General features: G+C 36.1%; 1 long non-coding RNA gene across 1 annotated transcript in view; it reads right to left on the bottom strand.

Annotated features, from left to right (window-relative positions):
* Positions 1 to 361: 361 nt before the first annotated feature.
* The window catches only part of LOC141568315 (uncharacterized), a 696,414-nt gene continuing 672,831 nt past the window's right edge, over positions 362 to 23,944 (bottom strand). Inside the window, exon 3 of the long non-coding RNA XR_012491444.2 lies at positions 362 to 464. This is a non-coding gene — a long non-coding RNA (uncharacterized LOC141568315). The remainder of the gene's footprint in view (positions 465 to 23,944) is intronic.

The following is a 23,944-nucleotide window of genomic DNA, read 5'->3' as shown; positions in this document are numbered from 1 at the left end:
TTCCTTCCATGACTTTGTATATTGTAGGAAAGGAAAACAAATAAACAAAAAAACACTGTAAGAACAAACATTCATGAAGGAAGTTAAACTCATAATCAGAAATATATTTTTAACATTTCAACATCCAGTTAACTCATTCTGTGAAAAATATCTGGGTGACTACTGTACATATCTCTTCTTGGTGGTGTGTTTTTCCCCCATGAAAAATAAATAAGTAAAACCTGAGGACAAATGCCTTCAATTGAGTGTTTCATTTCATTGTGGCACAATTGTGTAAAACTGCTAACATCCATTAACAATAAGAAAATAAGTATACTATTAACTGAATTTTTACTCTACATGTAAAAAGTGCATAACTTACCGAATGGTTCTTGTCTTCAGTAGCTAGTAAAGGTGTGCTTTCCTCACCTCTGCCTCCACAAAGGCTAATCATCAGGTCATTTATTTCCCTTTCAATAAGAACCCTTAAGAAATCAGAAAAAAAAAAAAAAATAGACTATGAATAAACTGACCAACTCAAAAATCTATTAATCTGTTTATTATTAATGAATAATAGTCAATTTATAGCTTATCAATACCCTTTCTCTATTGTCAACTATCTCTCATGACATAAATAGACTGAGAAGACCAATATGTCCAGATGGATTGTCTTTGGTAGGTCCAGTTCATTCATTATCCAAATAATCTAAAACATACCCCCGATTTATGCTAAATACATGAAAAGTTGATCAATTCTAGAACACTGAGTCGTATTTTAATGTGATCCCATAGGTATATACTGGGCATTCATTCTGAAACATTCTAAAAATGTGTTGATGAATAGGTTGTTCTGTTTGTTATGCATACTACAAACTTAGATATGAGAACACTCAAAAGAAAGTCATATCTGATTTTAGAATTAATTATAGATGTGTCTTTCCTAAAATTCTGAATTGCTCTCAAATGTATGGACAGAGTAAATTATATGGATAACCTGATCTCCTTCTTTACATTAGCTAGAAGAACCAGATTTATCACCAGTAGCTATCAAAAGGTGAAATAGTACCGTTTGAGACAACATGGATGGATCTTGAGATTATAATGCTAAGCGAAATAATTCAGACAGAAAAAGCAGAGAACCATATGATTTCACTGATATGTGGTATATAAAACTGAAAACAACAAAAGAACAAGAAAAACAAATGAAGAAACAAAAACTCATAGACACAGACAATAGTTTAGTTACCAGAGGTTACCAGAGGGTAAGGGGGTGGGGGGTGGTAGATGAGGGTAAAGGGGGTCAAATATATGGTGATGGAAGGAGAACTGATTCTGGGTGGTGAACACACAATGTAATATATAGATGATGTATTACAGATTTGTACACTTGAAATCTGTGTAACTTCACTAAAAATTGACACCCCAATAAACTTTAATTAAAAAAAAAAAACATAGATGTTTATGAAGTATTGTTTAATAATCACATTTGCTTTTACTTTTTTTCATAATTATTTCTAATTTACATTAATTTGGGTTTTTATATCTGTTCAGATGCCATGTGATGTCTCCTTTTTTATCAGAAGGCAGATATTAAACAATTAATTAAGCAATCGATTATAAAAATGTTGGCATGAATATAGTTACATGTGTATATCTCATATATATGCATATGTGCACACGAATATGGCTCCCATCATTCTTCATTAATTTTTTTCCTATCGATGTTTCATATTCTTTGATCAAACTCAAATCAGATTAGTTAGTTCCTCCATGTGAGCCACTTACACACATTTGTTTACATTGTCCAACTGTTGTTATTTTTAAGAAACATTGGATTTCCCTTCAGCAGCAACTGTTTCATTTTTGTAATAATTACTCTGTTCAAGAAAATTAGGAGTGATGGGGCTTCATCAGTTAATTAGCAAGGCCTGGGGAACACTGCTCTACCAGACTAATTAAATCCATTTTAAAATACACAATATAAACTATGGATGGTTGGTAATAATCAACACATTCTATCTATTTGATTCTATTTTTTCTCCTAAACCTTTACTTTTAAACTTGTGAGCTTCCGGCTGTTTCCTCAAAACAGCTACTGAGAGATATTAACTTAAACATCCAAAAGACATTCAATACCTTCTGACTTCCTTTTTCCCTATACTGCTATTATGTCATTCACTTTTGAAGATAACTTCTTTTTTATTCTTGACATTTCCAAGTAAAAATGTTCCCCTAAAATAATGAGTTATTCAAGAAATGGGGCAATCTTTTGTTTATCACCTTCTTTGAAAAGAATGAGTAAATGAGTTAATTATATTGGCTAAAAAGTACTTCTCGAATTCTTCTTAGTGTCTTGAGCAATTAAATATAAATATTTCCTATCCTTTGGTTATTATTTAAATTTAACCTAAATAAACTCTTCCATTTTTATGTTATCATTTCGTATTGCTTTTGTTCTCTTTCTTTCTTTCTTTCTTTCTTTCTTTCTTTCTTTCTTTCTTTCTTTCTTTCTTTCTTCCTTTCTTCCTTTCTTCCTTTCTTCCTTTCTTCCTTTCTTCCTTTCTTCCTTTCTTCCTTTCTTCCTTTCTTCCTTTCTTCCTTTCTTCCTTTCTTCCTTTCTTCCTTTCTTCCTTTCTTCCTTTCTTCCTTTCTTCCTTTCTTCCTTTCTTCCTTTCTTCCTTTCTTCCTTTCTTCCTTTCTTCCTTTCTTCCTTTCTTCCTTTCTTCCTTTCTTCCTTTCTTCCTTTCTTCCTTCCTTCCTTCCTTCCTTCCTTCCTTCCTTCCTTCCTTCCTTCCTTCCTTTCTTTCTTTTATTCCTTTTCTCCTGTAATTAATGTCTCTTGTGTACCTACTCAGGCATCTTTATTTGTCCTTGATTATGCTGAAATATTCATAACTTATTTGTGCCAAAATGAGAGTTGTGAGTGAAGGAGAATGTTCATGCTCTTGTATAAAGTAATGATGAACCTGAGGGGGACTGAAAGAGGAAATAGAAGAGGAATAAATATAGAAGGAATGACAGTAGCACCAACTATGGGCTAGGAATGCTTTTTAGGTCCTGGGCTAAATCAGTTAACAGCCAGACAGTCCTGACAGATCATCCTGGTTATTGTGTGTATAATGATTTTGGAGAGGAGTCTCAGAGTCAGCTAGCAAGTAGCCACTGTAATTTTTTCTCCACTAATATAACCCTAACTACATATTGTTGTAGTACTAATGTGCATAACTGAAAACTACATTCCTCAGACTGTCTTGCAGATAGGGGTGGCAATATGATTAAGTAACTGGCCAGTAACTGTAAGAAAAAGTTTTAAGAATGACTTCCAGTAAAACTCCTTCAAAAGGAAGACTCTAGGATATGTCTCCTTTCTTTTCCCTTCCTTTTGCCTAGAATATAGATGTGACGGCAGAGATTCAGCAGCTCTTTTGTGACCAAATAAATGTGTTTACTGCAACCCCCCAGCCTCTAGAACAGTGGCTAATACAGGGCTAAAAAATATTCGTCAAATAAATGAATCAATCAATAAGTGAAGCAAAAATGCACCTCTTCTTCAGTAGCTACCTTGTCTTTTTCTTTTACTAAGATTTCTCGTGTTAGTTTTGAAGACTGGTATCTTTAAGGCCAGACTTTAGTACGGTTAGATATATGTATTAGCTGTGTGTCCTTTAGCAAGTCATCTCCTCTTCATAAATTTTCATCTATCATATGTAAACAAATAATAATATCTATCATGCATGGTTGTAAGGATCTGAGATAACGTATTATATCTCTATCGTGTTGCCCTGCATATTATGGTTTCTGGGTAACTTGTCCAGAAATGTCTTACAGCTTATATTTCTCCAATAAATTTGCAAATGAATAAAATGAAGAATGACTAAAGTTGTACTGAATGCTTACTTAATGGCATTTTAAGCCAGGTACCCACAATTTCCTAACTACATCCTCCCTCCTTTAAGCTGCTTCTTAGTTCATCATCACTATACAAACACTCCTTTCAGAATGCCACTACATAACTTTTTAAAATATAGTATAAAAATTAAACAAAAATAACATCTTGGAAAAATCTTCATTCTTTTCTCTTACATTGTTTTCTGTTAACAAAATAGAAATTACAACTAGGTTATTAAAGTATAGCTTCTTATTAAGAACGGGATGCTCAACAAGATTTTTCTACTGTAGGGAAGAAAATCATAATACAAGTTCAAATATGAATTCCATCAGAGATTTAAAAAAAAAAAAAAAGCACAAGAGGAATCCAAAGGAGGGAGAGATTTTCTTTTGGCTAGGAACACCAGAATATTCTTCGGAGAAGAGGCAGCACAGTAGCCAGGGTCTGACAGATGCAATACAGTGGAATAAAGGGCCTCGTAGCTGACAGAACAGCGTGAGAAAAGACAGAAACAGAAAACATGTTCAGGTAGCCATCAATAACTCGGTTTGACTGGAAGTTAAGAAATGTAAATGGAGCAATAGAAGATAAAGCTTAAAAGGCATCAAGATATGAACTTAGTTGGATAAATAATAGTTAGCCATTTCTCAAAAGGAAGATGCACATACAGCAGGAATATGAGTTTTTGGAAATAGGAGGGATGACTGAATCAGAGATATTTAAAGGCACCATAATTTCATCTCTAGCAATGCAATCCTAGCATCTTTCACTAGCATTTATTCATCCTTTCCTTCAATCACTTGAACTCAGGACAGGCTCCAAGTACCTTTTCTGTAACTGGTCAAATAGCCCTGGATGCAGAGATGTTTCTGATGCCTTTCATAAAGTTTCCAGAAATGCTTGCTGTCCTTACTTTCTTGTAAGAAATGTGCCTCCAACCATGATTAAAGGTCTATTTAACATCCCACTTAATATACTTCTTTTGTTAATAGTCCAACGCTATCATTGAAACTCATTATGAGTCAAAACAGTTTACCAGGTCATAGCAGGTTCAACAGAAGATATTGCAAAACCCATGCAACAGGGAGGATACCTTGTTAGTGAGAGAATGTTAGCATGGCCAAACAAACAAAAACACAAACAGAAAAGAAAGCTTGCTTTCAGGATATTATACTTTCGTTCTTTAGAACTGTATTTTTCTTCTTTTCAAACTTTTTCCAACTTCATAAACTAAAATCTTGCCTTATCCAAGAAAGTTTGCATTTTATAGTTACGTTTAATGGCTCTATTCTTAAGAGGAAAAAAAGGAAAGAAAAGAAAGGCATTACATAAGCCAGTGGTCCCACATCTCCAATTGTCTTTTGATAATATTCCTGACAACTAGAATAATGTGTGTGGAAATACTTTCCTACACTCAGTCTGCTTCTTTGTCAACTTCAATAGCAAGGTTCACTGAATGGTCTCATGTCTATAAGCAATGGCAGAGCCCCTTAAAACTCGCTAGTCAGGCTGGTAGAACCAGTAGACATTTGGCCTTTTATCACAGGATGGATCCATAGACTGACATGCCAATTAAGCTGGGCAGAGTAGGAGGATGGGGAAACTTAAACATGTCTCATTTCTTAATGACACTCGAGCCTTCTGCTGTTCTATAGCTTCTGAAATGCTCAAGTCTGAGAAATCCTTTTTGAGCTTCTCATTCACTGGGGGAGTATGGTAGCCTCAAATATGATGCAAACTGCTTCTGGGGCATGGCGTGGAGCAATTTACCTCCTGCTTTTACATACACTTTGTGGGACGAGTTAATCAAACCACCAGACTCTGTACCTCAGGAGGCAGTCATAGCTCTTCACAGAATACTTGAAAAGCCAGAATTATAAACAATCATGGATTAAAAATGCAGTAGAATCTTTAATCTTCCTTAGATACTAGCAGCAGCCCCTAAGGATAATCTTCATCGTGTGAGTCCGTAGAGAGGATTAAAAGTCTGAGAAAATTCAGCTTATTTATAACTAAATGCAGTTTGGAATGGTTCATAGATTGCTGAATATTGAAGATTAATATACCCCTAATTAAAAGTGTGTTGCTGGTGTGATAAACAGGGCTTTCTTTCATGAAACAAAGACACTAGAATACTATGAAATGTTTTCTCTGCTCCTTCCTTTTTCTTTTTTTTTCTTTTTTTTTTTATTTGATTTTATTTTTTTTAACTTTTACCATCCTCTTTTTATATGGGTTCTCTAAATGCCAAATCTCTCTTGTACCCATATGCTGCCCTCCTACCAGATTTATTTCTGTGAAAACAAATAAAAAAATAAATAAAATAAGCCTGTTTTCAATGATTGTGGTTAGATTTCTAACGTCTTAATAGCAAACATATCAAATGCCATTAATTGAAACTATAATAAGTCTACATACTCTGTTTTCTAATTTCTATCAGTAACTGAATTTGCCTACATACTAGTGGGATTTTTGGTTTGTTTGGTGGCATATTTGCATCAGAAATGTAGAGAAGGGATCTATATCTCCAAGGAAACTGGAAACACCTTCCTGGAAGTATGCGATTTTTTTTTTTAATTTTGATGATTGATAGAAAAGATATTCTAAATGTCATAATAAACAGAATAATGCAGTCATTCACTATAAAAACATTGGAGTCACCCAAACATGGGTTTAAACCCTAGTTCTACTCTGTACTCTTTGTGTAACTTCAGGTGAATTACTTTTCTTTGAGTCTCAGCTACCTCATTACAAAAGGGGAATATCTACATTGTAGAAGTGTAATAAAAATTTGAAAAGATAGTATATTTATTGGTTTTCACACTGTAGGCACTCAACAAAATATAGCATACAACAAATCAATTATTGCCATTCCTCACTTCTGTCTGTAAAGCTGCAAAAATATCAGGAAGCTCACAATGAAATTCCGACACTAGTCCTCTCAATCAATAGACACCATCCCTTTCCAATCAGTTGCTTGCCATGATATATGACAAAGGATTGCCTAGGTTGGGTCAAACACTCGAGGCCCCAAGACATGCTACAGTTCTAAAAGCTTAGACTTTAATCTAATAGATCTAAGGTGAAAGAAGGAGAATCCAATGATACTGAGCATTTAAAATCGTGGTGAATAAGGAGCAGAACAAAAGAGAAGTTTAAATGTTTGGCAAGATGGTACCATGACAAATCCCGTCTCTCCTTACATTGACCACATTCTCTTTAAATATAACTTCCATTTTATAAATTAGGTATATTGACAATGAAGGAGGAAATGTGAAAAGTCACCAAAGAATACTCTATGAGGCAGCAAAAATATCCTATTTTCTCTATTACCTTCAACTGAATGCAGCCAAAGGAAAGTTACACACGAAATTCCTTTAATGGGTTTTGAAAACCCATGACTGCAATCTAGTGGAGGGGAATATCGGTCTGCCCGACTGCCATTTTCTTTGACCTGAAATTAAAGCCAATGGTTTTACTCTTTAAATGTCTACAGAGCTTTCCCTTTTTCAATCTCTTGCTTTAATTTTTTTTCCAGTGTGTGTCCTTGATCTCTATGATTTGACCAGGTATGTTTGGTTCCGTTCTCTTGGCTTTTTGGTCCTCTCCCAGTGTAAACACATTTTTCTATGCAGCTCCGAGGAAACCAGTAGGTTTTCCTTTTTTTGGTTCTTCAAAATCTATCTCATCACATCCTTCTTGTAATTAAAACAAACAAACAAACAAACAAACAAAAACAAGTAATTCTATGTCTATGTTACTAATGAAGTTGAAACCCAAAAATGTTAAATGACTTCAGCAGAGGCAGCCGGGAGAATCTCGCAAGTGTTTAAAATAAAGCTCAGAGCTCCTGCACCTAGCATATAAAGAGCATATAGCCCTTTATATTTTATGACAGTGTCATCACATACATATTTCTTTCTAACTTTTAGAACCACCCATTGAGGAAGACTTGCATTCCCCTATTTTACCTCCAAAATGCTGGTTGAAGACAGTTGGCCAAACTTACATTACAGTAGTTATAGTGTCTGGATGTTAATCTGAACCTCTGACTCCAAAAAACAAAACCATGTGCTCTCTCCCTATGATAAGTCACGTGACCAAGGTTAACTCCCCACTTAATGTTCTTTCAGGGACTTTAGAAAAGTCTCTGTGTCCTAAGATATCTCTTCATTAATGCCCTGCTGTAGAACATAAAGTCTCCATCAACATCACTAATTTTCTTACATAAAAGCACATAAGGACTTGTGATGTAAGAATGTCAGCAAAAGTGGTAACATATCAAGATAGCTTCAGATCACCTTGAATGATTATCAACCAAGTTTGACTGGATACATTATGTTAAACCAGCAGCATATAAGTTTTGTGAATAATCACTATGAAAAAGAATGTTTGCAGGAAAATAAGTTGCAAGTCAGGCATGCTGGGTGTAGCTCCTTAAGGAAAGCAGGTGCACAGTGGATAATTATCAAGTCCCTGCATGGTGAGATGTTTGTGTCAAGTAGTAAGAATGGTGTCTCTCCCAGAATGACACTGAGGTTTGCTTGTGTGTCACTCCTGGTCCCGTGGTTTTACTCTGATTCTCTGACCTTCCCCAAGATACTAAAATACTTTCATAAATTCCCTTCTTACTTAAGCCAATAGTAGCAGACAGACACTGCTAAATGCCTACTGAACACCTAATTCTCCTTTTTCCTTTATTAGGAAAATGTTGTGGAGTGTTCTTAGTGGTAATGTGTCAGTGTAAAAAACATAGCCTAATTTCCCATCCATTTTACAGCTACGGGTGGTCAATGAGATTTAAGTAGAAGTCTCCTACAGACTTCTGGGAATGATTTGTCTTCCTTAGATATGTATTGTCCTTCAGCAGTATTCCTTCATCCTTCTTCCTGCCTGAAAATTAGATGGAAATCTATAAATTGGGTAGCTGTTTTGAAATTAAGAGGAAATCAGGAGAATTAAACTAGGCTAGGGATGATGGGGCAGAAAGACAGTAGGAGCTTAAAATGTTAGCTTTAAAGCTCCTGTACCATCCGTGTATCACTTATCTTCAGACTTTTATTTATCTAAGAAACATAAGCTTTTATTTGTTTAAACCATGAAAGTTAAACTTTTGATCAGTGCAGGTGATGCACTGTCCATAAAGATTCTTTTATTTTTCAAATTAGAAAATCTTTACATTCCACATATGCAGATTGAAACTATAAATGTATATGATTTATTGACATTAGTCTCTGTCCCACCACTACTTGACCCAGGACAAGTGATTTTAATTTTCAGGATCTTTGCCTCCAAAAGTGAGGTGGTTGACTTATAATATTATTACTTAAAATACTTAAAAAATATTTTTTTTTCCTTCTAAAGTTTTAGAATTCTAGGAAATGTCTAGATGCAGTTGAAAAGTAAATATTTTTTCACTTGTAATGGCTCTGTGAATTGAATCAGTTATAGCTGAGAGAAGAGACTAAAAATGTTTTGCAGAGATTACCAAGGATATGAGTTTGTGTAAACTGGGTGGATTGGAATGGGACTTCATACACGCGACAACTGGAAGCCAAGTGGAACATACATCTAATTACAGGAAAAATACAGAATTATTATTTTTAAATGAGCTTAAGAAAACTATTAGGACAGAGTTTTGGAGGGCGATAAGAATTTTGAAGGGACTATTGTACAAAGGAAAGAGGCAGGATATCAGAAACTGCTCTTTCATGGGACCGGAAGTTGGCTATGTGCCATATTGGCCACATCGTGGTAGAGGACGCTGATGCCTACTTCAAACATTCATCATTTATTCGGAAAAGACTTATTGACAACGCATACATACAATCACTGTGGGAAACACAATGGCGTGTAGAGAGAAATAATACCATGTTCAGGCAGCTTTCAATCCACCCAAAAGAGATGAGGCAGCTTCATTAAAAAAAATCGTAAAATAGCATGGAATGGTATAAGGGCCATAAGAGCAGGGTAACCTGCGTTTAGTTTGCTCAGGACAATTGTGGATTAATCCTGTTGTCCTGGCATAATTACTGACCTTGTTCCCTTTCATACTCAGAACTGCCTCACAATGGTTATGTGGGTTTGAAACTGAAATTTTCTTTCATATGCTTATCAACTCAAAGTGTTGATTTTTTTTCCCTTTGTCTTTTACAATAGTATAAGAAAAAAAATAAGATTCTAAATTTACTCTTATGGTCTTCAACTTGCTTTTTTTCCCCCATTCTAGTCACTAGTAACACAAAAATGTCTAAATAAAATCCAAAGAAGCAGTATTTTCAAAAATAGTGATATAAATGGTCCACTATAGTACCTTTAGAAAATATATTAAATAAGACTAAGGAAAAAAAAGAGTAAATCCAAAGGACAAAAGTGAACCTGTAGGTCATACATATGAATTAATAATATATTGGAGATTTGGAGATTAAGAGCATCCTCTTTTCCTAAAGATGCAATTAATGTGTGCTCTGACTGTAAAAGATAAAACTTAGCTCCCATTATAAATGCCATTTACCAAATGAATTTGTAATATCCTACTTTACATTATTAGTGGTAGTATTAGTTCTGGCAGAAGCTGACATCTGGAAGGCAATAACAAGTGATGATGATTAAAAAACAACTACATTAGAGTTGTGTGTGCCTGTCCTGAAAGAGTAGCACAGTGTAGGTGACTACTGATATGTGGTCATAAGACTCGTTTATGGAACTGTATTTAGGGCCACTCCTCAACTTTCATGATTTAAAAGTTTCAGTGTTTTTCTTTTCTGATTCTGTTACAGAAAGAATAAAAGTGCTTTTCATATCCTTGGCACCCACTAGAGAAATCATCTTCTCTACTAATAATGGGAAGTGCTGTAATTAAAGGCACAGAGATTTTACTCCTTCCCAGTAATTTGACTCACAGATCCCCTATAGTAAAACCATTTATCTATGGTTTGTTGAGACATAATTACAACAGACTTAAAAAATAAGTTTTGGTTAATAATGCAACACTATACATTGAGCAGGATTAATCTATCCCACTGTTCTCTACTTCAAAATAAATGGGGAAGATCAAGACAACAGAGCAAGATTTTCCAATTTCCCCCTGAAGTAAACCATTCTGCTTTAATTATTGTTACCTGAAGTGCACTAGAGAGATTTAAAAATCACTTACTAATTCTGGAAAATAAAAAAGTTTTCAGGTTTAGACAAACTTATTAAAAGATTCCAAAAAGGTGTAATTTTGTGAATTTAATGAAAGATTAACTGGGAGTAGAACTTAAAGGCTGATAAAAATAAAGCCTATCTCCTCCATCTATTCTTTAGGCTCCTGTCTCTCAATACTTAGATTGTCTCTCAATACAAAGACGTCTAAAAGTGGCCAAGTGAGAATTTTAACCCTTATCTCTCTGATACCTCAGTTATGAGGTTCATCCTCTTCTTTTCCAACCTAAACTCTTCCATCATTAGGACCATTTCAGCTTTCACATGGTTAACTGGTTAACTTAATTAATCCATGTCCCAATATCAATGTTCCTTGACATGTGGAATCCAGCATAATTTATTTTTACTTTAAGGAAGGACTCTTAGGGCCTCACATCAGGATCCTCTATCACTTGGATGTTCTTCATCTTTCAAATCTCAACTTTCCAGTTCCCACCGTCTGGCTATAGCCTTCTCTTCTCTTTCATCCCCTATGACTATGCTCCAAATGCACCAATGAGTCAACAATGTTTGATTACACTTTTTCTTGAACATTCTCTATGATACTTCTTCAAAAGCCTTGTCTGTGTTTCATCTACTTTCTTCACTCCATCTAGACCCACTGGTTAATGATTACAGATACTTCCTAATTCTTCTCTAGCATAATTTGACTGAATATAAAATATGACATACCCAGGTGAAAGTCCTGTTTCTGCCATTTAGAACCTGGGACCTTCTCTAAGGCACTATGATTTCTCAACTTTAGCTTCCACTTTAGTAAAATGGCAATGATTGCCTCTGAACATTTTGATGACTAAATGAGTAGATATAGATATAAAGGCTAAATAAAGGTTAATTCCATCTTTTTTCCTTCTGTTTCTTTGTCATTCTGAAGAATTCAGTGCTTATTCCCATCCCACGACTTAGCCAACTAACATGTCATTTTCTGCAATTATGCTATCAAACTATGATGTGGGAATGTGGGGGGGACATACTTGGCCTGAACTAAACAATTCCAATAAAGCTTGAAATTCCTTTTACTGCTCTCTAGGCCATTCTCTTTAGCAGCTCTTCTTTTAATTATTCTAAGTCCTTGTTATATTTTTACAACCCAGTCTCAGTCTGCTCCTCTCAATCCTAGCAAATTATCTTGCCTCATCCTCCTCTCAGAATCTAAAAGGCTATGAAACATGAACTCTATCAACTTCCCTCCTCTCACATCCAAGCTCATCTCTCTATCTACCTATCTACTGACCCACATTTTTCTTCACACCAATCCTTTCTTCTTTCCTTTATGTCTCAAAAGAAGATGCCCCACCTTACTTCCAAGGCAGACCACTTCATCTATGTTAATGAACTCATTCCCCTCCTGCTCCATCTGGGACCCTGCTTGATTAATGATGACCCCTTTCACTTGGATTTAGCACTTTTCTTCCCAGCATACTAAACATGCGCAGTCTCTTCCATTTAAAGATATTTTATCAGTCATATATTCCTCCCAGAGCATAATCTTGCTCTATAATCCACTTTACTACCCAAGGCCTTGAAAAAAAAAAAAAAAAACAGACTGGATTTTCTTCACTATGTCACTTATATTTTCCTTTTTAATCCACAAATACGTGTTCTGCCTTCATTACTTAGTAAAATGATTTTTGATATTATAGCTAAGCACTTTTTAATTTCAGAATCTATTTTTAATTTATTATTTTGCTTGATCTCTCAGAGGTATGTGTCACTGTTGTCTTCTTAAGAATATTTTTTCACTCTTGACCTCAGGATACAGTTCTCTTCCTAACTCTTTGGACAATTCCCTTTTCTTTCTTCATTTTACCCTACCTCTTTATTCAGCTCTAAAATACTTTGTTCCCCAGTTCTCATCCTGATTTTCTCATATTCTATACATCTCTTTCTAACATTATATTCATACTCATGATTTCAATGGCCAAATATAAACTTGAGAATATTCATATTTGCATTTTGCCCTGTACTGATTCTTAAGCTATCGGGTAAACTTATAACTGGAACTAGACATGTGCAACTGGATTTTCCTTCATCAATTAAAGGATTTCTATTAATCAAGTCATTCCAATGTAAAAAACTGCCATTATGCTCTGCAAGTAGATGAGGTATATCCATGTTAGAGTTTGAGTCCAAGAAGCTAGGGAGAGATCAGTGATCCTGTCTCCAGGTAGTCAAGAGGAAAAGAGTGGTGAGCCTGGAGCAAAACCCAAAGGAATGTCCTAAATTAAAGCTAAGAATTTTTTTTAAAATGCATATGGAAAAATTACCCAGAAAAGTCCTAGGTGACTGTTTCTAATGGTATTGGAATGTCCACAGTTTGTGGTTGATACGAGCTGTCAAACTTTCACAGGTAGACCATGTTGACCTAAAGACAGACACAGTGACCACTAGTCCTTGGTTCCTCAGTGTCTAATATCTTTATATAAAATAAACCCAATTATCAAATCCATTTAGTTCTACCATCTATATGTACTGCAGAGCAATTTTCTTCTTTTCATCCCATTGTTACTGCTTCAGTTCAGGTCATCATCATTTGTCATGTCCACTACTGCAATATCAGCTAATCTGTCTCTCTTGGTTTCTCTCCTACTAATCTGTCTCAAGTCTAATAAATCTTCCACACTGCCTTCAAAGTAATCTTTCTACAACACAAACCTGGTCAAGTTACCCCATTGCTGTAAAAGTCTTCTGCTGAAATGTCAAAGCCTATATCCCTTACCATACCAAACAAGAATATTAATAAACGTGTGCCTGACCACGTTTCTAGGCTTAGTTCCAATTTCTCATGTCAATTGTGTTCCCTTTCTCTGGTCATAACATTCTTTCTCACCTCTGTATCCTCTACTGGTTCTGACTATGTCAAAAATCCATGTTTTCATCCAGTGAAACAGCAATAATTGTTTAGGTTTTTAACTGAAATATTATATATTTGTCATGGCTTCCTGTACTGTTCTGCAATTACTATGAATTAATATTTTCACAACTAAGTATCATATCCCTAAGATTCTGTGATCTACTTAAGGTCAAAGACCACATTTGTTTACATTTGCCGGTTCCATATTTAGATGTATGTGCTCTTAACACCAATAAATGCTCAAAAATGTTTGTAGTTTGACTATTTGGATGGATGGATGGATGGATGGATGGATGGATGGATGGATGAATTAATAAATGACAAGTTATTGTAAAAATCACCATACCCCATATAAATTCTAAGCTGGTTTGAGTATATTTTACTATGGGAAAAATAATCTTAGTACTTTCAAAAGATGGTTCACAATGAGTCACAGAGAGTGGAAAGGACTGACAGCCCCAAAGTGGAAGTCTTTCTGTCAGAAACTAGATGACAAGGTCAATGATAGTAATGCTTCTTATAGCTGCTACTAAAAAATTAAAGGGTATTTAAATATACAAAAATTACTACTTCTCCCAGTAATTATAGCTTCAAAATGAATTAATGCATATTCAGGTGATAAATTAATATCTGGGAACTAATCAGTGATTATGAGAGGACTGAAACTCTCATCAATGATCACCTTGCTCTCTTGCCCCTGTCAATAATTATCGGTGCTTTTCCCTAGCAATCTCATCCCCACCCACTTACCAAGGCAGTTTGAACTTCAAAAGTTGTCGTCTGGCACAATCTAGAAGTGACAGGGAAAACTCTTGTTTTAACTTTGTTGATTCGTTCTATGACACTAATCAGGTCTCAGTTTCTCTCTTGCAACTCATCTATCCCTGTAACTCAGTCTGGTCTGTGTGGCCCTGACACCCCACCAATCTTTTGTCAGCTTTCTTTCACTTTGGATGGATCACTCAAATTAAATCACGCTTGCCTACTCTAATAGCTTTAATACTACTTGACACCCAAAGCCTTCTCACGCTTTGACTCATACCACTGTTTTATTACAATGTTTGCTTAAGTAAAGCTTGTGATTGCATCTTACTTTTGGACATTTTACATGTGAAGCTTGATACCCCTCTAAATTGCCAGTTCTAGAACCTAGATGCATTTTTAGGCCCCCTTTTCAGTTTATATCAAGCACAATTGTTCTTAATGAAGGGAGGGTGGGCATATTGTCTCTCTGGGAACATTGGCAATATCCAGAGGCAGCTTTTGGTACCCACAATGGGAGATGCTACTGGCATCTAGTGGGGCCAGGGGTACTCTTAAACATCCTACAATGCATAGGACAGACCACCAGCTCTACCCCACAATAAAGAATTATCTGGCCCACAGTGTCAATAGCATTGAGGTTGAAATATCCTTCATCTAGCATTTTTCCTTTCCTTATGTACCTCTTGGTGCTTAAAGTTCTAACATGCCTCATGGCTATGCTGACCTCACAGTTATAAACCAGGGCAGAAAGCACAGAAAGTTTGCCAAATTTTGATACTATAATTCAGTCACTTGGACTCCTTTTTGCCCCCGTTTCCCATTTGATAAAATAGCAGATGACCATCCCTCTTCTACAGAGGGCCCTGGAGGTTTAATAAATCCATTTTAATGAGGTGCTGTGCCATCCTCAGGTGAAAAATGTTCCACAAGTGTTACTCCCATCACAAGAGAGAGCAATGAGTGCTTTGCAGATTGGCACATGAAGTTCATTCCTGCAATGCACCACCATCCCATAGCTCCAAAAAGTACAAAATTCGCTCATAAAAAATAGAAGCAGACTGACAACTTCAGCATTTTCTTTCACATCTGTCAGTAGAAGTAGAGTCACTGAAGAATCAGCTGTCAGATGGCTGCATCTCTAAATTATCCAGGCAACAGCCACACTGTTACTGAATTTTTCACTTGGTTTATAGAATTTCCTAATGTATAAAAAGCAGGCAGTGGATAGAGATTACATTGATCTCACAAAAAGGGGATATAAAAAAGTCCTTAATGAACCCACCAAAAGTTTCAATCTGGCAAATGAGGTATGTAAAGCAGTAAGGATTGGGAGGGAAATATCAAGAACTTTATCTCCTTTGAGTTCAGCAAAAGGCACAGGTTTGCCCATCTGATAGGATGTAAATGTTGATCAGTCCCTGGGAAGCTGTCTATATATAATAGCCTAGATGGATTAAATATACTTTCTTTTCCAGATGAACCTATGACTAAATGAGACTTTGGGAAGCTAAATTTAGTTTCTTAGTCATTTCTAAAAAAATTTTAACTAGTAAGACACTAATACATATCAATGTAATTATGTTCCCTTTTGTACATTTCTTAATTTATTATATGTATTCTAACAATTACAATCACAGTGAATTTTAGTTTTATAGTCTTTTGACTACCTTAATTATCATTTTAGTAAATGAAAATATTCAATTCATTCATTGATTCATTCATTGTTTCTTTCAAGTATATATTTATGGAGTGCATTCTCCAAGCCAGCATTACACTGAATTACTATCTCTGTAGTAGATCCAAACCACTATCTTCTCTTGCTTAGACTACCTTGATAACCTCTGACTTGCCTCTATTTTCAATTTAGGGAATGAGTTTGGTTGCATATTAGAAAATAATTCAAATAAGATTGGCTTAGATAAAATTGAAGGTGATTTTTCTCTCATGAAACTAGAAGTTGGAATGTAGTGGTCTAGGTCTTGTGCAATAGTCCACACTTCCTGAACCATTCTCTCTCTCTCTCCCTGAGATGTCCTTAGATCATAGCTCCCACCCTCCAGATAGCTGTACAATTGCAATTTGGTCCTTGTATCTCCATCCTTTACCTCTACGTTCTGGAGAGGAAGAAGCAGCAATGGGAGAAGGGAAAACTGCTGTCAGCTGAGTCAGCTCCATATACGGAGCTTCCCCCCCCAAAGTTCCACTGAGAGACTTCTGCTTATCTCTTATTGGCCGTAGCAATTACATGACCATTCCAAGCTGCAAGTGAGGCTAAGAAATATTGATTTTCACCTGTGTACACTGCAACCTGAAGGAAAAAAAAATGTGGTTATGTTAGTAGGAAATAAGAGAGAATGGTTATTGGGTAGGCAATTGGCAGTCTCCTCTACATCTTACTTCTACTCTGGTCCCCCTATAGTCTTTTTACAATATAAATCTTACCAAGTCATTTCCAGGTTTAAAACCATCACACTTAAGGAGAACTGACTCTGGGTGGTGAATATACAATGTGATATATTTATTAAAGAATGTGATGATGTATTATAGAATTGTACACTTGAAACCTTTGTCGCTTTGCTTGTCGTGTCCAGCACGACGAGGGTTGTGGGGAGCGAGGAGGGCAGCGCAGGGTTAAGAAAAGACAGTAGCCATGAATAGAGTTAAAGTGCAAGGGCCAAGGGACCGGCAGCCTCAAGGTCTGGGCTGTGGTGCCTAATGGGGCCTCCACGCATTAGCTTTTATTAGTTAGGAGGGGAAGCAAAGGAGATAAAGCTTGTCAATCTCAAGACCTGTGAATTCCATACACTATAATAGGAAACTGATTCAAGCCAATCACCCTTGCCTGCAGGCAGCTGGACCATAAGTCTCAGGATGTTTGTACTTCCCCAAGGGACAAAACCTATATGTTTATGAATAGATGGAGAGCACAGCATTGAATCTCTTCCCCTGCAGGTTTTGGGAAGGAATACAGCCACAGAGGCAGAGGCTCTCCTTAGCTGGGGGAATGTGGTGGGCTGTGCACACTTCTATGAACCCCGTGGGTTCCCCTGTTGGTCCCCACTGGACTGTGCTTGGCTTGAGTTGTCCCCCACATGGGGAATCTTACTCGTCATTGGCTCACCAGCCATCTTTTTGGGGTCAAAAAGGGAGACATGAGGTGCAAACACAAAGGTTTAGCAAAGTCCCTGAAAGGGTCCATCTCACAGACTCTCCTTTCTTTGGGGCCAAGTACAAGGAGACAAATGGTTAGGCTGCTGCGTGGTGACATCTACTAACCACTGTCACCCCAATAAACTTTAATAAAAAAAGAAAATCACACTTAGAATAAAATCTAAATTATTTTCCAAGGCCTGTATGGCAAGCAATAGTTTGACATCATTTCCCACTATTTTCCCTCTTATTTCCTGTTATAGTCACACTATCTTTTGGTCTTCAAACACCTCTAGTTTATTTCCACCCCCAATCCTGTATCCTTGTATACCCTTTGCCTAGAATGCTCTTCCACAAGTCCTTATGGCTTGATCCATGCTATTATTCAATAAGAAGGCTCAGAGTCTTCACTGATCTCTCAGCAGAGTGCTGAATTCTGGAGTTTATACTTCCTACTTTCAAATCCTAGCTTCAACCACAAAGTAACTGAGTGACTTTAGTCTGCTACTGACCTCTTCTTTGTCTCAGTTTTCACATCTCAAAAACAGGTTTAATTGTACATATCCACCCCACAGGGTAAACTGCATAGAACATTATCTGACACATTGTAGTCATTTGATAAATGTTGACAAAGTTTTTTCATGGCACTTCCCTGCCCTTTGCAAGCTACACTGATGTTTGCTTCAAAACACAGATTGCTATCAAAACTAACTTATTTATGCTCTTAGTGACTGATTAACCCAATCGAATGTAAATGTATAAAAAGTATTGCAGCCGTTATGGAAGGCAGTGTGGAGGTTCCTCAAAAAATTACGAATAGAATTACCATATGACCCAGCAATCCCTCTCCTGGGTATCTACCCAAAAAATCTGAAAATATTTATACATAAAGACACGTGTGCTTCAATGTTCATTGCAGCTTTATTTACGGTGGCCAAGACATAGAAACAACCAAAATGTCCTTCGATAGATGAATGGATAAAGAAGTTGTAGTATATATACACAATGGAATACTATTCAGCGGTAAGAAAAGATGATATAGGAACACTTTGACAACATGGATGGATCTTGAGAGTATAATGCTAAGTGAAATAAGTCAGACAGAAAAAGCAGAGAACCATATGATTTCACTGATATGTGGTATATAAACCAAAAACAACAAAAGAACAAGACAAACAAATGAGAAACAGAAACTCATAGACACAGACAATAGTTTAGTGGTTACCAGAGTGTAAGGGTGGTGGGGGGTGGGAGATGAGGGTAAAGGGGATCAAATACATGGTGATAGAAGGAGAACTGACTCTGGGTGGTGAACACACAATGGGATTTACAGATGATGTAATACAGAATTGTATACCTGAAATCTATGTAATTTTACTAATAATTGTCACCCCAGTAAAAAAAAAAAAAAAAGTAACACTGTATAGCCAGACCCTAGAACAGTTCTTGGCACAGATTAGGTGCTTTAAAAGAAATTATTACTAAGTGGATTATGAAATAATTAATATATTTATTTTTCTGATATAACAAAACTAGGTCACATCTGATAGATTATTCATGGATTATTAAAATGTCTATCACTTGATTTTTGACATCCTTTTTCTAGTTTTCACCTGGTTTCAAAGGACCAAGACTATGTTAGAATCCTAAAGAAAAACACTAATTTAAATAAACTATTTGGAAGCTGAGAATGAAATCACAAGATCTCACAGTTGTGTTTTTCAAAATTTAGAGCAGAGTCATTAAACTTTTTCTGCAAAGGGCCATAATGTAAATATTTTAAAGTTTGGAGGGTCCATTATATAATATTAACAATATCTTATTCATATTAGTTGTGAATATAGAGGTACACTTATTATAAAAAATGTTTTAGTGAGAATATTAAAGAAAAGTCTTAATCAGTTGAGCTTAAATGGTTTCTGGGCTGATATTGTAAGTCACCAATGGAAATCAGAGGACAACTGCATCATGCACAATCAATTAAAGATATAAAAAAAGATATTTTCTTAAGTTCTTTAAATAGGAGTGGACTTAGTAAGGTGACGAATATATTAAAGAATTACATATTTAAATAAAAATTATTTTTACATTTGGATTTTTTTAATGATTAGCCAATAATGTTATACAAATCATTTCACCTTTTTGGTGATAAGTTTCTTGTTTTTACATGATGACATGAAATAGATGGCCCCTGACACGTTTATCAAAACTATACATCTAGATTTTATGATTTTTCCAACTCAAATTGTTTTATCCTCCTAAAGGCATGCTCTAAAATCTATTAAACAGCATAATTAATGAATTGATTGAAAAAAATATTTATTGACTGTCTATGTGTGAGATACTATGATAATGTAGGATGTGGAAGCAAAGTCCAATCAGACAAGGGACAAAATATAATGACAGGGAGTATCTCAGAAAGTTTAATTTTGCAGGTAACATTTATAATATACCTTGCCATCAACAAACTATCAAGCAGCAATTTGGGTAAAAGCAATTATTTGCATAAAAAATCAAAATCAATGGCAGAGTTAATCAAATAATTCCTAATATTCTTGGAATGTTATGGTAGAGAGAAAAGGTTAAATTTTGAAATTTTATTGTAAAAATGCATGTCCATGGATTTATTCAGAATTTTTTTTGGCATCTTATCTTCAATTTAAGAAATAAAAAAGTATCATTCCTTCTCAATACAAAGACTTAAAAACACATAATGCACCCCAGCATTGTCTTATTTTCAAAGGGCGAAAAGTGACATTATAACCACACAAAAGCTTCCAAACGTCATTTTGATTTTTGTGGACATTTAACATGTATACCTAGTATCGTGCTGAACTGGCAGGTGGCTAACAATTTTTTGCCACTGTGAACCTTTTTCCTTAATGCTTGCTTGCAATTTCATGTCATTTTCTGCTCTGAGGAGATGAGTGTACCTGCTGTTTAATCTGCCTAAGTATCCTGCCTGATGAGCTTGCCATTTTGTGCACACCTATTATAGCAGTAGTTTCATGACACATTCTAGAGTTGCATTGTTCCAAACCTATCTAGTCTTAAGGTCATGATGCAGTTCCACAGAGCAATTCAAAGGAGAGGTAGCAGCTATGTGATATATGACGATTAGTTGGTCCTTAGAGAGTGGGAAGTCACATCTTCACGTAGTCACCACTTTCCAAGGGCTAGGCCTCAGCTGTGCTATTCCACAAATCTAATTTTATCATGTCACCAAGAACTGATCAGGGTTTGGGGAATCAAGGCAGGGTACAAGTAAGCAAACACACAAGAGAATGATGATTCATTAACATAGAATGGAGCTCTAAATTTCATAAAGCTAGCTACACTGATGTCTCCATTCAAATCACCCATCATCAGAATCAAAGCATCTAGAAGACAGAATTTATCATTTAAAAGTAGCTTCCTGGAGGTTGCACCCATGTTAAAAAAAGTTGAATATTTTTAAAATAGGCTTCATCTATTAGGAAAATGTCAGGCACTAATTATACCTTCTCCAGCAGTGGAATAGACTTCTCTTGGAAGGAAATTTACATTCATTAGGGTTTACTCTGTGTCTGCTATCATATTATGCACATAAATAATTCCCCTTATTTGTACAACAATCCAAAGAGGTTGGTGATATTATTTTCACTTACTAGTAAGAAACCTGAAGGCAAAACAATGTCTCGCGGCTTTAGGGGGTAGAGTCAGGGTACATATTCAGGCCTGTTTGACATCAAAGCTCAACCTAAAAACTTCCTATTCCATGAGAATCTCTTAAATTTCTCCACCTCAATGCAACGCCTCTTCTGAATGCAGAACACCAAGTAAAAATTGACAAAAAAATTTTGTTTTTATTTTCCCATTTCTAAACTCAATATAAACATCACTCCACTCTGGCTGACCCTTTATTCCCTTAGACACTTGTACAAACTACAAGTTTCCTTATCTCTATTCTTATCCTGCGGCTTCCTTATTTTTCTTGATTAGACTTGGGTATTTCTAAGCCTGTAAAAATAATTTCAGAAAGTGAAACGGCGTTATTGGGATATAACTAGCCCTTGGTGAGCTCTTCTTGCCTTCTAGCATTCATTATTTTGATTCAAGTCCACTGGACTTTTAAAAAAGAGAAAAAGAAAGAAAGCTCAACTTGGTGGTAAAAAATTAATAAAATGGTTTATTTTCCTATAATCACTGCCTTCCAAAATGTGCCATTGAATTCCTGTTCCCCACTAGGAAGCAGAATCTTCAATGACCACCTTAGGAAGCATTTATAGCTTTCTGGACATTGTTCACTGTATAGTCAGTCCATCTCAGTTTAAAAAATTCCACATGATAAACTATTTAAAGCTTTCCCCATTGTTGGCTCCAATTGTGGCTTTAGAAACATTAATAGGACAGAAGATGTATCTTCTTTTTAAATCCTCCCTTTTTTCCCTCTTCCAGGAAGGAGTTACTGTAATAATGAGGAGAAGGATAAAGGGAAAAAAAATGGTGAGCGTCAGCATACTTAAATGGGAATAGCTGAAATTCTGTCTATAGTGCCTGCAGCTGCTCTTCTGGCCAACATTGACTGATGGCCTCTGGCTGCCAGGTGTGCAGTTCCTGGACATAGGAGTTCAAATTCATCCTCTTTCACTCTGAACTTCTCAGCTTCCACTCTTGTGTAAAGGCACCTTCCATGGTCATCAGTCCTCCTAACTTGGTTCCCACAAAGATGGCTAAAAACCAGTTACTTTCCCTGCTGTGCGCTTGACAGAGAGGAAATCCGCACATCTTTACCATGCCAGTAAGTGTGCAGACTGCTTCACCCCCACCCTGCCCCTCTCTCCAATTTTTTTCCTCTGCTCCAATAGGCACAGGGACAATCAGAAATCCACTGCCCAGGTGTATATTCAAATAAGGGAAAGAACACCAGTTTCCTTTACTGTAGTTCATGTATGTATCGCCATCATTTGAATTGGTGGCAGAGTGCCCACCTTTCAACTTCATGATGGAAAGCCTCTCACCTTCCACAATTAATTTCCCATGAGGCCAATCATGCTGCTAACACTCCCTTTATCTCTTGCCTTCCTACACTTCCTAGATATATTGAGCAGGGCATAAGATTGAGGTGGTAAGTGGTAAAAGGAGGACTGATTCCAATAGCACTTAGTAAGATCTGGGAGGAAAAATATGGCACTGATTTTTGGCAGCTGTCTTTAGAATGGAATGCATTTAGTGACTTTTTCTTCAGCTGTGGCCTTCAAACTTTTGACTTGAATGGTTAAGTACTAAGAAACAGAAAAAGTCCTATCATATTTCCTACTACACATTTTTTTAGTATACTTTTCCAAAAAAGATTCTGAATGCCTTCTATACGACAGCCATTGTATAGTGAATGCTCACGTCAAAACAGATAAAATATAATTACCACCCTCACAGTTAGAGTCAGGCGCATTAGTTCATGCCCTATCTTTGGTCACAATACTCACAGCTGCCCACTTACTTTAACTTGAACTCTTTCTCACAGTAATGATAGTATTTATTAAGTGTGATAGGAGCCCCTAGAGGGGTGAGAATGATTCCCTGTGGGAGGTGGGAGGTCAAGGAAGGCTTCATAGATGAAGACTTGTTCCAACTGCCTCTTACAGAACAAATAAGAATTAGCCAGTTAAAGAGATAAGAATGGGCATTCAAAAAGAAGAAATAGCTGTGCAAAACCATGAAGGCATAAAAGAAACAGGAAAATACACGTAATCAAGCATAGCTTGACAGGGAAATCATAATAATAGTGGAAGGATAACCAAGGCAATCATACTTCTGACTTTTATGTTTTACTGTCTTTAAACTTGACATTTTTAAACTTTGTCAGGCATAAGAACTTCCCCAGGTTCTTGCTCAAATGCAAATGCAAATTTCCAAACCCCACCAGAGATTTCCTAGTCCCAGAAGAAAGTCTCAATAAGTATTTGTGAAGTAGGGCCCAGTATTCTGCACTTTTTAAAGACATTCCAGGGGAATCTAAGCAGATAATTTACGTAGTTCACTGTAATACGTTCTGGGAAATTATTGAAAGGTTTTAAGCGGGGGGTAATATGCTTAGATTTGTATTTTAGACACACACCACT

The sequence above is a fragment of the Rhinolophus sinicus genome, chromosome 1, assembly GCF_057876585.1.
Source record: "Rhinolophus sinicus isolate RSI-liver-muscle chromosome 1, RSI-T2T, whole genome shotgun sequence".
In the NCBI taxonomy this organism is placed as follows: domain Eukaryota; kingdom Metazoa; phylum Chordata; class Mammalia; order Chiroptera; family Rhinolophidae; genus Rhinolophus; species Rhinolophus sinicus.
Note: the sequence above shows the minus strand (reverse complement) of the source record. Positions and strands in the feature narration are given on the sequence as shown.